Source organism: Peromyscus eremicus, unplaced genomic scaffold, assembly GCF_949786415.1.
Source record: "Peromyscus eremicus unplaced genomic scaffold, PerEre_H2_v1 PerEre#2#chrX_unloc_1, whole genome shotgun sequence".
NCBI lineage: Eukaryota > Metazoa > Chordata > Mammalia > Rodentia > Cricetidae > Peromyscus > Peromyscus eremicus.
Genome location: NW_026734288.1, coordinates 2954245 through 2969905, shown reverse-complemented (window position 1 = coordinate 2969905; position 15661 = coordinate 2954245). Strand labels below are relative to the sequence as shown.

The following is a 15661-nucleotide window of genomic DNA, read 5'->3' as shown; positions in this document are numbered from 1 at the left end:
CAACTATTTCCCCTTCTTAGGATGATCTGTGCATCCTTCTTTGTGTCTTACTTGTTAGATAGCTTCTCTGGAGCTCTGGGATACAGTCTGGTTATCCTTTCCTTTACTTGTAGTATCCACTTATGAGTGAGTACATACCATGTTTGTCTTTCTGAGTCTTGGTTACCTCACACAGGATGATTCTTGAACTGTTCCCTTCACTTGTTTAACTGCTTTTTCAAGGTTTTCTTAGCTTTCTTTAGGGATTTATTGATTTCTTCCCATTTCTTGTTTGTCTTCTACTCAATTTCTTAAGGCAATTTTTCATTTGTTCTTTAAAGGCCTCTAGTATCTTCATGAAGTTATTTTTAAGGTCACTTTCTTCTGCTTCTGCTACATTGTAGTGTTCAGGCCATGCTGTTGTAGAAGGGTTAGGTTCTGGTGATGCCATATTGTTCTTTATGTGGTTATATGTATTTTTGCACTGATGTCTGCCCATCTCTTCCTCCAATAGGTGCAAGAGGTGGTGTATCTGAGTAAGCTGCTATTGGTCTACTCTGTACTTTTTGGGTCTGTGTCTTGGGGGCCCACTTGGGTCCAAACTTACCTCTTGGTCTAATTGGAGCTGGCAGATTCTGTATCTCAGGGAGCTGCCTTTGGTCCAATTTAAGCTAGGTGATTCTGTGAATCAGGGAGCCACTCTTGGTCTTATCAAGGCTCTTGGTCCAGATCTGACAGATTCTGTGTCTGGGGAAGCCTCTCTTGTTCCAATGAGAGTTAGCTAATGCTTTGTCTCAAGAAGTCACTCTTGGTCCAATCAGAGCTGTCAGTTTGGTTTCTGTGTCTCAGGAAGTTACTTGGGTCACACGAACATGGGCATTGGTATAAGGTGTGGATCTTGTAGATTGTAGGGTCTGATGGGGGATTTTGGTGGGGGAGGCTTCACACAGGACTTTGCTCTGCTGGCCTGCAATTGGGGCAGAGATGAGTGGGGGTTCCCAGGGCTGGCTATGTCCCAGGGCCTAGGTCCTAGAGGCAGAACTCTCTGGGTGTTAGAAGAGTCATTCACTCCAAAAAATATTTAGTGAAAAACAGAAATATTTTGTAATTTATTCCACAAGAAACTTTTGAACACAGTATTGCTATCCATATGTCTAATGTTCTTTTGCCATTTGTACAAATTGAATTTAAAATAGGATCAGCAAGTCCACATTATTGTCCATTGGCACACCACTTGTCCCTGATGAGGACCAGTGAGAGTTTCTGACACTTGTTATTCAATGAAATATTTTTAAGATCTTGAGGAATAGCTTACACAACAAAGCAATTATTGTGAATTGATTAGGATGAGAGTTCAGATTCCAAGAACACACCCCAAGATGTGATAGTGTTTTCAGCAATCATATCCTATTAAGAGATAAGGAAAGTACTCAGAATAGACATAATCTTGAATGTCATCTACGTTGGAAAATGTAGTTGGGAACAAAAAGAGACTATCCACAAAAGAAGGAATTGAAGATAAAAACCTGATGATTGTCTCATAGACTGCAAGCACATACAGAGATGCATGTGTGGTCACACTGACATGCAAAAACCACTCACACCTAAAACCATATGTACATATTTGTGCATAGCATATAAACATAAGCATATACTTAATTTAAGTCTATTATAGTTTAAAATTATTATGTCCCCTTCATTTCTCCCTTCCATATCAGCATTAGCCCCACTTAAAACACAATAAAATGTCTACTCCATTCTGCAGTCAATAGCAAAAGTCTAGGAAGGTAGATTAAATCCAAATACATTATATGTATGGATGAATTTTAAACACAATATTGAAAAAAATCTATATTTTTATGTTGTAATATATTCAAAATTCATGAGTCATTTGGATTTCTTCTTCCAATACACAGATGAATAATGACAAGAACCAAAGTAAAAGTAAAATTATAGATATCCACATACCAGACATCATTGGAATAAAACATAGTAGAAAAAGTAAATGTCTTTTTGTTCAAATATTTATGTTAAATGTTCATGTTACGAACTTCAAGCAAAGCTCATTTTGGTGCATGAGAGTACAGCTTCTTTAGTGGAAATATTGCTCTATGCAAACAATGTGTACCTGAGAGAATTGTCCATCATTGACTCTGTATGAAGATATGAACCAAGGGCACAAGCAAAATGCACATACATAGCATTGTATGCCCTGCCTTTGTGATCTAGGCATTATGTGTTGGTCAGTGTTCTATTGCTATGAAGAGGCACCATGAACATGATCATTTTTTGAGAAAAACATTTAATTTTGACTCACTGACACTATCAGAGGTTCAGTTCAGGATTTTAATTACAAGGAGCCCGGCAGCTCACAGGCAGGTATGGCTCTGGAGATGTAGCTGAGTGTTCTCTTTCCAGATCCTCAGGCAGAAGGGAGAGAGACAGTGGGGCTGCTTGTGTTTACTGAGAAACCAAAGCCCATCTTCAATGACAAACTTCCCCCCAAAATGCCACAAGTTGTCCCACAAGAATAAATAACTTAATCCTTTTCAATCCTGCCACTTCCTGGAGAAAGAGCATAATAATCTAGGAGCCTATAGAGGTCATTCTCACTCAAACCACCATATAACAGTCCCTGCTTCCCCTAAGCTCATAGGCACATCATAATTAAAAATGCATTTAGTCCAGCAGGGCAAACTCCAAGTTCTGCATCTCCATGTCTGTTGTTAATGCACTCTCCAGATCTCCAGAACTGAACCTCTGATAGTGTCAGAAAACATTCAATGGCTTTCCTAATCCCTAGTTCCAAAGGCCACATTCTGGCAACTAGAAGCATGACTGGGCCTGTCACAGTAATATTTCACTCCTCCCTATTATTTTTGTCTTCATGTATGTTATATTACAGTGAAGAGACACCATAACCATGACAAGACTTATGAATAAAGCATTTAATTCAGGCTGGCTTACAGTATTAATCCATTGTCATAATGTCAGGGAACATGTCAGAACAGAGACAAACAAAGTTCTGGAGAAGATGAGTGTTCTACATCCAGATCCTCAGGAGCATGAAGAGAGAGGCACTGGGGTGTGCTTGAGCTTTTGAAAAAAAATGTTTCTGTTTTGTTGATTTCAACAAACTACTCTCTCTTGGGCTGGTTCATCACTCTGTCTGTAGGTATCTTGGCAGATGCCTCATGACTCTGGCATGTCCAACTTCTTGGGATCTCCAATGAAATCTGCTCTTAACCTTCCCTGCTTCTCTCAAAGGCATCTTTTGTAATCCATGTAGGGACACCTTGGTCAAATTCCTGTCCTAGTGACCTTACTTAGCTATGGATGGAGGTTCCACACCTGGCTTCTTCAATCCTTTGGTCAAAGCCAGAACCATGTGACCAAATCTTCCAATGTTTTCTGCTTATTACGATGTTCAAATACAGTTTTACCTGATTTTTCTTTCACCAAAACCTAATGTATTTCATTTCACAAGTTGGAAGCTTAGCTCAGTGCATTCTTACCTTGATGTTGTCATTTCCTTTATTCCATTTTGCAACAGGCTTTCCTTGAAATATTTTATCTCTTTAAGCTCTGGAATTACCTGCATTACACTTCCTGGGGCTCCTTTCCTTCTCAAACCATTTGTTTAGTATTTTCCATGCTCATCTAGCTCCTTTTCACTATGGATTTGAATAAGAGTGACAATTAATAACCACATAAGGAAGTGAATGTTGCTCAAGTTTTCCTGGTCTTGTCTGGCCCATGGTCAGGTCAAATGTCTATCACTCGCCAGTCCCACAGCCAAGTAAACACATAGAGACTTATATTACTTATAAACTGTTTGGCTGTGGCAGGCTCCTTGTTATCCAGTTCTTATATCTTCAATTAACCCATTTCTGTTAATCTGTATGTCGCCACATGTTCTATGGCTTTACCTGTTGCCTTTACATGTTGCTTCCTGGATGGCAGGATGGCATCTCCTGACTCAGCCTTCCACTTCCCAAAATTCTCTTCTCTGCTTGTCCCACCCTATCCTATGCTTTCAGCCTGGCTACTGGCCAATCAGTGTTTTATGTATCAATCAATCAGAGCAACACATTCACAACATCACCAGCAAGTCAACACTAGACTGTCTTAAAATTTCCTCAGTTTTCCTAATTCAAAACTCTTCAGTTTGGCCTCAGACATATTTTTGGACCAGAACAAGTAGGAACCACACTCTTAGTCAAAATTTAAAGGAATATCCTCTGAGCCATTTTACTAATTTTTATGCCTATGAATCTGCTTGAGTTGCAGAGGTTCCCACTGTTCAAATATCCCTCAGGACTGCTTTCCATGATCCCAATAGCATGGACAATGAAGCCTTACTTAAAACATTTAACTGTTTTCCTAATCCCTAGTTCCAAAGGCCACATTTTGGCAACTAGAAGCATGACTGGGCCTGCCACAGTAATATTTCACTCCTCCCTATTATTTTTGTTTTCGTGTGTGTTATATTACAGTGAAGAGACACCATAACCATGACAAGACTTATAAATACAGCATTTAATTGGGGCTTGCTTACAGTTTTAAACCATTGTCATAATGTCAGGGAACATGTCAGAACAGAGACAGACACAGTTCTGGAGAAGATGAGTGTTCTACATAGAGATCCTCAGGAGCATGAAGAGAGAGACACTGGGGTGTGCTTGAGCTTTTGAAAAAATGAAAGCCCATCCTCAGTGACACACTTCTCCCAACAAAGTCAAACCTACTACAATAAGAACACATATTTTAATCTTTTCAAATAGGTCCATTCCATAGTGACTGAGCAAACACATCTCTGAGCATATAGAAGCCTCTCTCACTTTATCCACCCCACCTTCACAGTACAAAGATCTGTAGATAATAAGTATAATGTTGAAGAATTTAATCTGAGCTGTTTTTAGTACCATTTATAAGCCCAGCCGGGTGGTGGTGGCGCACGCCTTTAATCCCAGCACTCGGGTGGCAGAGCCAGGTGGATCTCTGTGAGTTTGAGGCCAGCCTGGGCTACCAAGTGAGTCCCAGGAAAGGTGCAAAGCTACACAGAGAAACCCTGTCTCAAAAAAACAAAAAAACAAACAAACAAAAAACCATTTATAAGCCCTAAGAAACCAAGTATTTTTCTTGTTTTAAAAACGTGCATAAATATGGAAGTTGATAACTGGGAATAAGAAGCTACTCCATTCCCTTTATGATAAAGGTGGTGATTTCCATCACCAAGGATGGATTGCTACAGAGCAGCCTGTCCTCGCTGCTCCCTATAGCAACAAGGAAAAAATTATCAATGAAGACAAAAACAGTTATTGAGGTATCCTCAGATTATTACAGACACTAAAAGATTAAGACTATAATGATGGAATTTTTAATTTCCTTCTGCAGATGTGGAGCAGTGTGTTCGCTGTCCAGAAGATCAGTATTCCAACCCAGAGCACACACGCTGCCTGCAAAGACATGTCTCCTTTCTAGCTTATGAAGACCCATTGGGGATGACTCTGGCCTGCATGTCCCTGTGCTTCTCTGCCCTCACGGCTCTTGTTCTTGGTGCTTTTGTGAAGTATAATAACACTCCCATAGTGAAGGCTAATAACCGCATTCTCAGCTATATCCTACTGATCTCCATCATAATCTGTTTCCTCTGTTCATTGCTCTTCATTGGGCATCCCCACATAGTGACCTGCATCCTTCAGCAGACCACATTTGGAGTCTTTTTCACAGTGGCTGTGTCTACGGTCTTGGCCAAGACTATTACAGTTGTCTTGGCCTTCAAACTCACGACTCCAGGAAAAAGAATGAGAGGGATACTGGTATCAGGGGCACCTAAATTTGTCATTCCCATCTGTACCTTGATCCAACTCATTCTCTGTGGAATCTGGTTGGTCACAGCCCCTCCCTTTATTGACACAGATACACACTCTGAGCATGGACAGATTATCATTGTGTGCAGCAAAGGCTCATCTATTGCATTCCATTTTGTCTTGGGATACTTGGGCTCCTTGGCTCTGGGGAGCTTCACTGTGGCTTTCTTGGCCCGGAATCTTCCTGACAGATTCAATGAAGCTAAATTCCTGACCTTCAGCATGCTGGTGTTCTGCAGTGTGTGGATCACCTTCCTCCCTGTCTACCACAGCACCAAGGGGAAGGTCATGGTGGCTGTGGAGGTTCTCTCCATCTTGGCCTCCAGTGCAGGGTTGTTAGGGTGCATCTTTGTCCCAAAATGTTATGTTATTTTCATGAGACCAGATTTAAATTCACTTCAAAAGTTCAGGGATAAATCACTTTACTAATCCATTCCTAGTTTTAAGACTTTTAGATGACACTTAAAATATCTCTGTTCCATTTCCTTGGGGTGACCCTCTCTTTCATTCCCAGCTTTCATCATTTCCTATCCAGTTTATCAAGTTTCATAATGTCTTTTTTGTTGACCTTACATTTTGGTGGTAATGTGGGTGAGACTTACTGTATACATTCTGCTCTTCATAGTACACATATTCTCATAGGAATCTCCCTCATCTTCAGGCTTTCAAGATCTTTCCTTCCTTCTTCAAAGTTCCCTGAGCCTTAGGTTGGGAGGGTTTTGTAGATGGATTGATTGCTTGGTTCTTCATGTACATGTTGAATGGGAGGAATCATTCAGAAATGGACCCTGTTAGTCTTTATTCCCACCTATTTTTCTATGTGTTATTCTGAAGAGTACTTTCTAACAACTTGCATGCTAGTCAGTAGGGGAAAGGCTTCTACTTGGGCACCAGGTAGACTTTTCCTTATTTGATGACAGAAGTAAGTGTTGGCCTCTGGAATATCACCTCAGCAGCTGGTACTATAGAGAAATCTTAACCCATAAGGCTCAGGGATCTATATGGGAAAAGATGTGGAAATATTTAAAGAGGCAGAGGTAGTGGACGTCTTCATGGAAGCATTATCACCTAGAAATCAACAGGACTAGACAATCACATGAAATCCCAACAGTGTTGGAAACATACATAAGATCTGCAGTGGTACCAACCAAAAAAATATCACAGTACTAACAAGTAGACATGGACTCAAATCCAATCCATAAACTAGAAATAGTGTGCAGTTCTTGCCTTTTGCAAAAGAGACAGCGTTTTCTAGAACTGTGTTTCAATGGTTATTTCAACTACACTCCTGGGTCATGCATTTTGTTGTAGCTGGACACACAAGATATATTTCATGGGTTTTTATTTTCTGTGTTCTGGACAGGGGGCTTCTTTTTATTCTTTTTCTTCGGGCATTGGTTTATTTTATTCTTTTTGCTTATTTGCTATTACTTCCATTTGTGCTTTGTTTTGTTTAAGAGAGATAAGAAAAAATATAAAATTGGATTCAAAGATATGTGTGTAGGATTGGGGAGCCATTTATAGAGGGGAAAATATGATAAAAATATAGTATTTGGAGGAAAGACTTAATAAAATGTAAAATATGAAATACATGTATGAAATAACTAATTGAGTATGTGTTTACATATAAATGTTAAATGAATTGCACTTTTGGGATGATAGCAATTCCCTTAGATACACAAACTGTCTTACAAGAATCTCACTATCAGGCACGAGAAACCTTTCTCTAGGTCATTTTTCAGGGGAATCCAAAATAAGCTCACAACCATATAAGCTGGGGACACTCATCTTGTTGCTTCCCAGAAATTGAAAATATGCCATATTAATGAAGACATCACACACTTCAGATACAGATATGCAAGTATTGACATGGAGTTGACTAGGAAGCCTCCTGCCTGAGGAACAGCTTTCAGAGTATTTGAAGCTGCTAAAAACTGCCAAGAAAGAACCACAATTATTATTTTTAGCTAAGAATTTTTTCATTCATTTTACTCACCAAAGGTCCCCCCCTTCCATTCTCCTACGCCCCGAGCCTCTCCCTCCCAACACCCCTTACTCCTACCCACAAGATGGCAAGGCCTCCCATGGGGAGGCACATCCAGTAGAGGCAAGTCTAAGCCCTTCTCCCTGCTTCAAGGCTGCACAAGGTGTCCAAACATAGGTAGTGTGCTCAAAAAATCCCACTCGAGCACCAGGGAAGGATTTTTATCCTTCCACCAGGGGGCCATCCAAACCTGTATCAGCGGTTAAGAGCACTGACTGCTCTTCTAGATGTCCTGAAATCTATTTCCAGCAACCACAGTGGGGCTCAAAACCATCTATAATGAGAGCTGGTGCCCTCTGCTGGTGTGCAGGCAAAAAAAGGTGTACATAATAAATAAATAATAAATGAATAAATAAATAAATAAATGTTTAAAAGAAGAAAAATAAGTGTAATTATAAAAATTTTTCAGCAGTAAAGCTTATGAACCACCATAAAGACTATCACAGCAAGATATATTCAAAGATGTGATTGTGGGAAAGTTATATTTGGGGTAACCAACACCTGTTTAGTCATCTTTAATTCATCCCTCAACAGAAGGGAATTTATGTTTGTTACTCTAAACCTAGCCAAGTGCTTATGATTAGTGATGTCTTAGACTCTAAGGGAGAACCAATGATTCCTATTTCCTGAATCAGTATAATTCTGGAAACTTATTCTTCTAAGCCTGGATAAGCATAGTCCTGGCCACTCATGATAAAGCTTCTTCTTCAATACACTGAATCCAAAGCAGAAACACCCAATTTGTCCACCCAATTTGTCAATAGGTGAGGAACAAATGGGACACCCAACACAATTTTATACATACATACATACATACATACACACACACACACACACACACACACACACACACACACACACACACATGAAACATTTTGGAAAGGGGCAGAAAGACCAGTAAGACCTGGAAAACTAGGGTGTCTACTGAGAAGGAGTGTCTTTTCTATGGCAATGAAGCTGAACCTATGATATCTTAACAAGTTTGTTATCTAAATACAGCCTGCACAGTGAAATGTAGACCTGTCAAAGAGATGAGAGAATTCTGACATGTCCACACCTCTACAGGGAGAACTACAGGCAATCAATGGTACTGAGAGAGGGTGATTCCATCCTCTCTACAGATGAGCTCAAACTAGAAACAGTAACTGTACTCATGAGCTGTTTGTATCTCTTTCTGTGTTGGTGTGCACATCTCTATCTTTCCAGGTAAATAAAAATAATGTTAAAGAGAGGGTTTGAATTTTAGATAGATGGTAGGGACATGAGATGGGGTAGAGGGAGAGGATGTGGTGGAAATGATGTAAATATACTTCTTCTGCATGAAATCCTCATCAAGTAAAAATTTAAAAAACAATCATATTCCACAAAATATATTGCATAAAATGTCCAATGGAATAAAAAAATGTGAATTTCTAAAAGGTGCTCACCCATCAAGGAAATGCAAATTAAAATTCTGTTAAGACACCATGTCACACAGGACCCCCCCGAACTGATTGATGGATTCTTTGAGTGTCCTAGTTCCCAATCAGACAGTCCTTCTCTCTAGATCCTAGGCCATGGGGGCACATTCCATGCCCCTTCCCAACCCACCACAGCCTCAGAGACTGGGCCACAGCATGTTCCCCATGCCACCATAGTCCACCATATCAGTGACCAGTGGGGACACAGGCACCATCTGCACAGACAGGTGGAAGAGTAACAACTTGAACCAAAAGCCTCAAATACACCAATTGTTGGAAGAGTGACCATCAGAAACAAAGGTCCCACCTGCACCAATTGGTGGAAGAGCAACCACTGGAACCAGAGACTCCACATGCACTGAATGGTGGAAAAATGACCACAGGAGCCACAGGCCCTACCTGCTCCAAATGGAGGAAGAACCCCAGGAAACATGAAGCAGAATCTCCTGAGGCCTCGGAAACCCCAGGAGTCCCAGGCCTCTCCTGTAGTAGTTGGAGGATGAGATGGGTAGAGCGTAGTATAAGAATACACTCAACAACAGAAGGAGCAACATGGCACCACCAGAAATGAGCAGTTCTACAACAGCAAAACATGGACATTCCAATGTAAATGAAACAGAAGAAAACAACCTTAAAATAACTTTATGAAGATGATAGGGGCCCTTTAGGGGCAAATGAAAAATTCCCTTAAAGGAATTGAGGAAAATACCTAGAAAAATGGAAGAAATCAATAAATCCCTTAAATATCAAGAAAAAAAACAATCAAACACATAAGGAAAACAGTTCTAGACTTGAAAATTGAACTAGAAACAATAAAGAAGACATAAACTGAAGGAAGGCTGGAAATGAGTAAACAAGCAAGAACTATAGAAGCAAGTGTTATCAAAAGAATATAAGAGACATAAGATGGGCATTGAAAATACAATAAAAAAATCATCAAAGAAAATTTTAAAATCAACAAATACTTAACACAAAATGTTTACAAATAAAATATCACACTTGCCCTTTTTTTGTCTGAATAAATAAAAATAATAATAATTCCCAGAGCTCAGCCTGGCACCAGGACATGGATCTCTATATCTGCTTCCATCAATCACTGGATGAAGGCTCTATGATGACAGTTAGGGTATTCACTAATCTGGTCACCAGAGTGAACCAGTCCAGGCACACTCTTGACCATTGCCGGTAGTCCAAGGTGGAGTCATCCTTGTGGATCCCTGAAAACTTCCCCAGTGCCCTGGCTCTTCCTATTCCCATGATATCTTCATTTATCATAGTATCTCTTTCAGGTAATCCAATCAATGAGAGAGAGGAGTGATTCTGTGGGAAAGGGACATTGAGACCAAGATGGGAAAACATACAGAAATGACTACACACATTAGTGGAATTGCATGAACTGTGGACCAATAGCTAAGGAGCCTTCCTGGGACTGGACTTGGCCCTCTAGATAGGCAAGAAAGTTGTTTAGCTTGAACTGTTTAGGGGGTCCCAGACAGTGGGATTGGGATCTATCCCTGGTACAAGAACTGTCATTTTGGAGTGCAGAGCCTATGGCCGGACACTTTGTGCAACCTTGGAGCAGGGATGAGGGTCTTAGACCTGCCTCAACTGAATGCACCAGGCTCTGCTCACTTCCCATGGGAGACCTTGCCTTGGAGGAGGTGGGAATCAGGGGAAGATTGGGGAGGAAGACTGGGAGCAGGGAGGATGGAGGAGAGGAGGATCTGTGGTTGGTATGTAAAATGAATTTAAAAAATTTAACAAAATAAAAACAGGAAAAATTTAAAATTAATAAAGATCCTGTGTTTTATTTGGCAACCCACGGCCCCCCAGCTCCGCAAAAAACTACTAACTGCTCCAATTGTTGCCTGCCTATCGCCAGCCTCTGATGATGCCACAGAGTTCACACAATGAAGGAAGCAGTCTGCTCTTCCCAGAACCGGTCAACATCCCAGGCTTTTGGATCCCCAGCTACTTTCCAATGTCAAGAGGAATTAGTCATGGATGATTTTTCTTTTCATTTTTCTTTATTAAGAAATTTTCTAGTTACTCCACATACCACCCACAGATCTACCCTCCTCCCACCCCAAGCCCTTTCTCTCAAACCACCCCAGATCCCCACATCTCCCAAATCAAGGTCTCCCATGTGGAATCACAGAGCCCCGCACACTGAGCCTAGGCAGATCCAAGTACCTTCCCACTGTACCAAGGCTGCACAAGGTGTTATACCACATGCCCCAGATTCCCAGAAGCCTGTCCATGCACCAGGGACAGAGCCCGATTCCCATGGCTGGATGCCTCCAAAACAGTTCAAGCCAAACAAACATCTTCCATATCGAGTGCCTAGTCCAGTCCAATGGGGGCTCCACAGCCACCATTCCACAGTTCATGGGCTTCCACTAGTGTGACCAATCATCTCTGCACATCCTCCCATCATGACCTCAACATCCCCTGCCTGCAGAAGCCCTCCTTTCTCTTCCAATTGGATTCCCAGATCTCAGCCTGGTGCCTGGCTGTGGATTTCTGCATCTGCCTCCATCAGTCACTGGACAAAGGCTCCATGATGACAGCTAGGTTATTTGCAAGATTGGTCACCAGAGTAGACCATTCCAGGCACCCTCTGGACCACTGCCAGCAGACCAAGGTGGGGTCAACCTTGTGGATTCCTGAGAGCCTCCCCAGCACCCTGCCTCTTCCGATTCCCATGATGTCCTCATCTATCATGGTATCTTCCTCCCTGCCCTCCCACTCTGTCCCTGTTCCAGCTTGGCCCTCCCATTTCCATATGTTCTCATACCTCACTCCTCACCCTCTACCACCCACCTTCACCCAGTCCACTCATGTAGATCTCATCCACTTCTCCTTCACTGGGTCATCCATGTGTCCCTCCTAGGGTCTTTCCTGTTATCTAGCCTCTCTGTAGTTGTGGGTTACAGTCTGGGCATCCCTTCTTTACCATTTAGCATCCACTTATGAGTGAGTACATACTATGTTTGTCCTTCTGAGTCTGGGTTACCTCACTCAAGATGATACTTTCTAGGTGCATCCATTTGCCCGCAAATTTTATTATATCATTGTTTTTTACTGCTGAGTAGTACTCTATTGTGTATATGTGCCATATTTTCTTTTTTTTGTTTATTTATTTTCTTTTTTTGCAATACAATTCAGCTCTACATATCAGCCACGCATTCCCCCGTTCTCCCCACTCCCGCCCCCAAGCCCACCCCCTATTCCCACCTCCTCCAGGGCAAGGGCTCCCCCGTGGACCGAGCCCAACCTAGTAGACTCAGTTGAGGCAGGTCTAGTCCCCTGCTCTCAGGCTGAGCCAAGCGACCCTGCAGAGGCCCCAGGCCTCAAACAGTCAACCCATGCAACGAGCACAGGACCTGTTCCCACTGCCTGGATGATTCCCAAACAGACCAAGCCAATCAACTGTCTCCCCCATTCAGTGGGCCTGATCCAGTTGGGGACCCCTCAGCCATTGGTTCATATTCATGTATTTCCATTCGTTTGGCTATTTGTCCCTGTGCTTTATACAACCTTGGTCTCAAAAATTCTTGCTCATATAAACTCTCCCCTTTCTTGCTAATTGGACTCCCAGAGATCCACCTGGGGCTTAGCCATGGATCTCTGCATCCAGATCCCTCAGTCGTTGGATGGGGTTTCTAGCACAACAATTAGGGTGTTAGGCCATTCCATCACCAGAGTAGGTCAAGTCGGGCTGTCTCTCGACCATTGCCAGCAGTCTGTTTTGGGGGCATCTCTGTGGATTTCTGTGGGCCTCTCTAGCACTTTGCTTCTTCCCATTCTCATGCGGTCTTCATCCACCATGGTCTCCTATTCCTTGTTCTCCCTCTCTGTTGTTGATCCAGCTGGGATCTCCCGCTCCCTCAAGCTCTCTTTCCCTCGACCCTCGCCCTTCATTACCCCCACTCATGTCCAGGCTGTTCATGTAGATCTCTTCCATTTCTCTATCATTGAGTGATCATCGTGCCTTTCTTGGGGTCCTGTTTTCCAGGTAGCCTCCCTGGTGATGTGAGTAGCAGTTCAGTCATCCTTGTTCCACATCTAGTATCCTGCTGAGTGAGTACATACCATGTTTGTCTTTCTGAGTCTGGGTTACCTCACTCAGGATGATTTTTTCTAGATCCATCCATTTGTCTGCAAACCTCATGATGTCATTGTTTTTCTCTGCTGAGTAGTATTCCATTGTGTATATGTACCACATTTTGTTTATCCATTCTTCAGTTGAAGGGCATCTAGGTTGTTTCCATGTTCTGGCTATTACAAACAATGCTGATATGAACATAGCTGAACAAGTGCTCTTGTGGTGTGGTTGAGCATTCCTTGGGTATATGCCCAAGAGTGGTATAGCTGGATCTTGGGGGAGATGGATTCCCAATTTTCTAAGAAAGCACCATATTGATTTCCAAAGTGGTTGTACAAGCTTGCATTCCCACCAGCAGTGGAGGAGAGTTCCCGTAGCTCCACATCCTCTCCAGCATAAGGAGTCTTCAGTGTTTTTGATCTTAGCCATTCTGACAGGCGTAAGGTGGTATCTCAGAGTTGTTTTGATTTGCATTTCCCTGATGATTAGGGATGTTGAGCAATTCCTTAAATGTCTTTCAGCCATTTGAGTTTCCTCTGTTGAGAATTCTCTGTTTAGTTCTATAGCCCATTTCTTAATTGGACTGTTGGGCATTTTGATGTCTAATTTCTTGAGTTCCTTATATATTCTGGATAACAGTCCTCTGTCAGATGTGGGGTTGGTGAAGATCTTGTCCCATTCTGTAGGCTGTCGCTTTGCTTTGTTGACCGTATCCTTTGCCCTACAAAAGCTTCTCAGTTTCAAGAGGTCCCATTGATTGATTGTTTCTCTAAGTGTCTGTGCTACTGGTGTTCTATTTAGGAAGTGATCTCCTATGCCAAAGTGTTCAAGACTACTTCCTACTTTCTCTTCTAGCAGGTTCAGAGTAGCTGGATTTATATTGAGGTCCTTGATCCACTTGGACTTAAGTTCTGTGCATGGTGATAGATATGGATCTATTTGCAGCCTTCTACATGTTGATATCCAGTAATGCCAGCACCATTTGTTGAAGATGCTTTCTTTTTTCCATTGTGCACTTTTGGCTTCTTTGTCAAAAATTATTTGTTCATAGGTGTGCGGATTAATGTCAGGGTCTTCAATTCGATTCCATTGGTCCACATGTCGGTTTTTATGCCAGTACCAAGCTGTTTTTATTACTGTAGCTCTATAGTAGAGCTTGAAGTCAGGGATCGTGATGCCTCCAGAGGTTGTTTTATTGTACAGGATTCTTTTGGCTATCCTGGGTTTTTTGTTTTTCCATATGAAGTTGAGTATTATTCTTTCCAGGTCTGTGAAGAATTGTGTTGGTATTTTGATGGGGATTGCATTGAATCTGTAGATTGCTTTTGGTAAGATTGCCATTTTTACTATGTTAGCTCTGCCTATCCATGAGCATTGGAGATCTTTCCATTTTCTGACATCTTCTTCAATTTCTTTTTTCAGGGACTTAAAGTTCTTGTCATATAGGTCCTTCACTTGCTTGGTTAGTGTTACCCCAAGGTATTTTATGTCATTTGTGGCTATAGTAAAGGGTGATGTATCTCTGATTTCCTTCTCCGCTTCTTTTTCCATTGTATATAGGAGGGCTACTGATTTTTTTGAGTTGATCTTGTATCCTGCTATGTTGCTGAAGGTGTTTATAAGCTGTATCAGTTCCTTGGTGGAATCTTTGGGGTTGCTCAAGTATACTATCATGTCATCTGCAAATAGGGAAAGCTTGACTTCTTCCTTTCCAATTTGTATCCCCTTAATATCCTTATGTTGTCTTATTGCTCTGGCTAGAACTTCAAGTACTATATTGAATAAGTATGGGGAGAGCAGACAGCCTTCCCTCGTTCCTGATTTTAGTGGAATTGCTTTGACTTTCTCTCCATTTATTTTGATGTTGGCTGTTGTCTTGCTGTAAATTGCCTTTATTATGTTTAGGTATGTTCCCTGTATTCCTGATCGCTCCAAGACCTTTATCATGAAGGGGTGTTGGATTTTGTCAAATGCCTTTTCAGCATCTAGTGAGAGGATCATGTGGTTTTTTTCTTTGAGGTTTTTTATATGGTGTATTACATTGACAGACTTTCGTATGTTGAACCATCCTTGCATCCCTGGAATGAATCCTACTTGATCATGGTGGATAATTGTCTGGATGTGTTCTTGGAGTCTGTTTGCCAGTATTTTATTGAGTATTTTTGCATCAATGTTCATGAGGGAGATTGGTCTGTAG

At 41.7% G+C, this 15661-nt stretch overlaps 1 pseudogene; it reads left to right on the top strand.

The window, feature by feature from the left end:
• LOC131900982 (vomeronasal type-2 receptor 116-like) overlaps positions 1 to 6281 on the top strand; it is a 37034-nt pseudogene extending 30753 nt beyond the window's left edge.
• The last annotated feature ends 9380 nt before the right edge of the window (positions 6282 to 15661 follow it).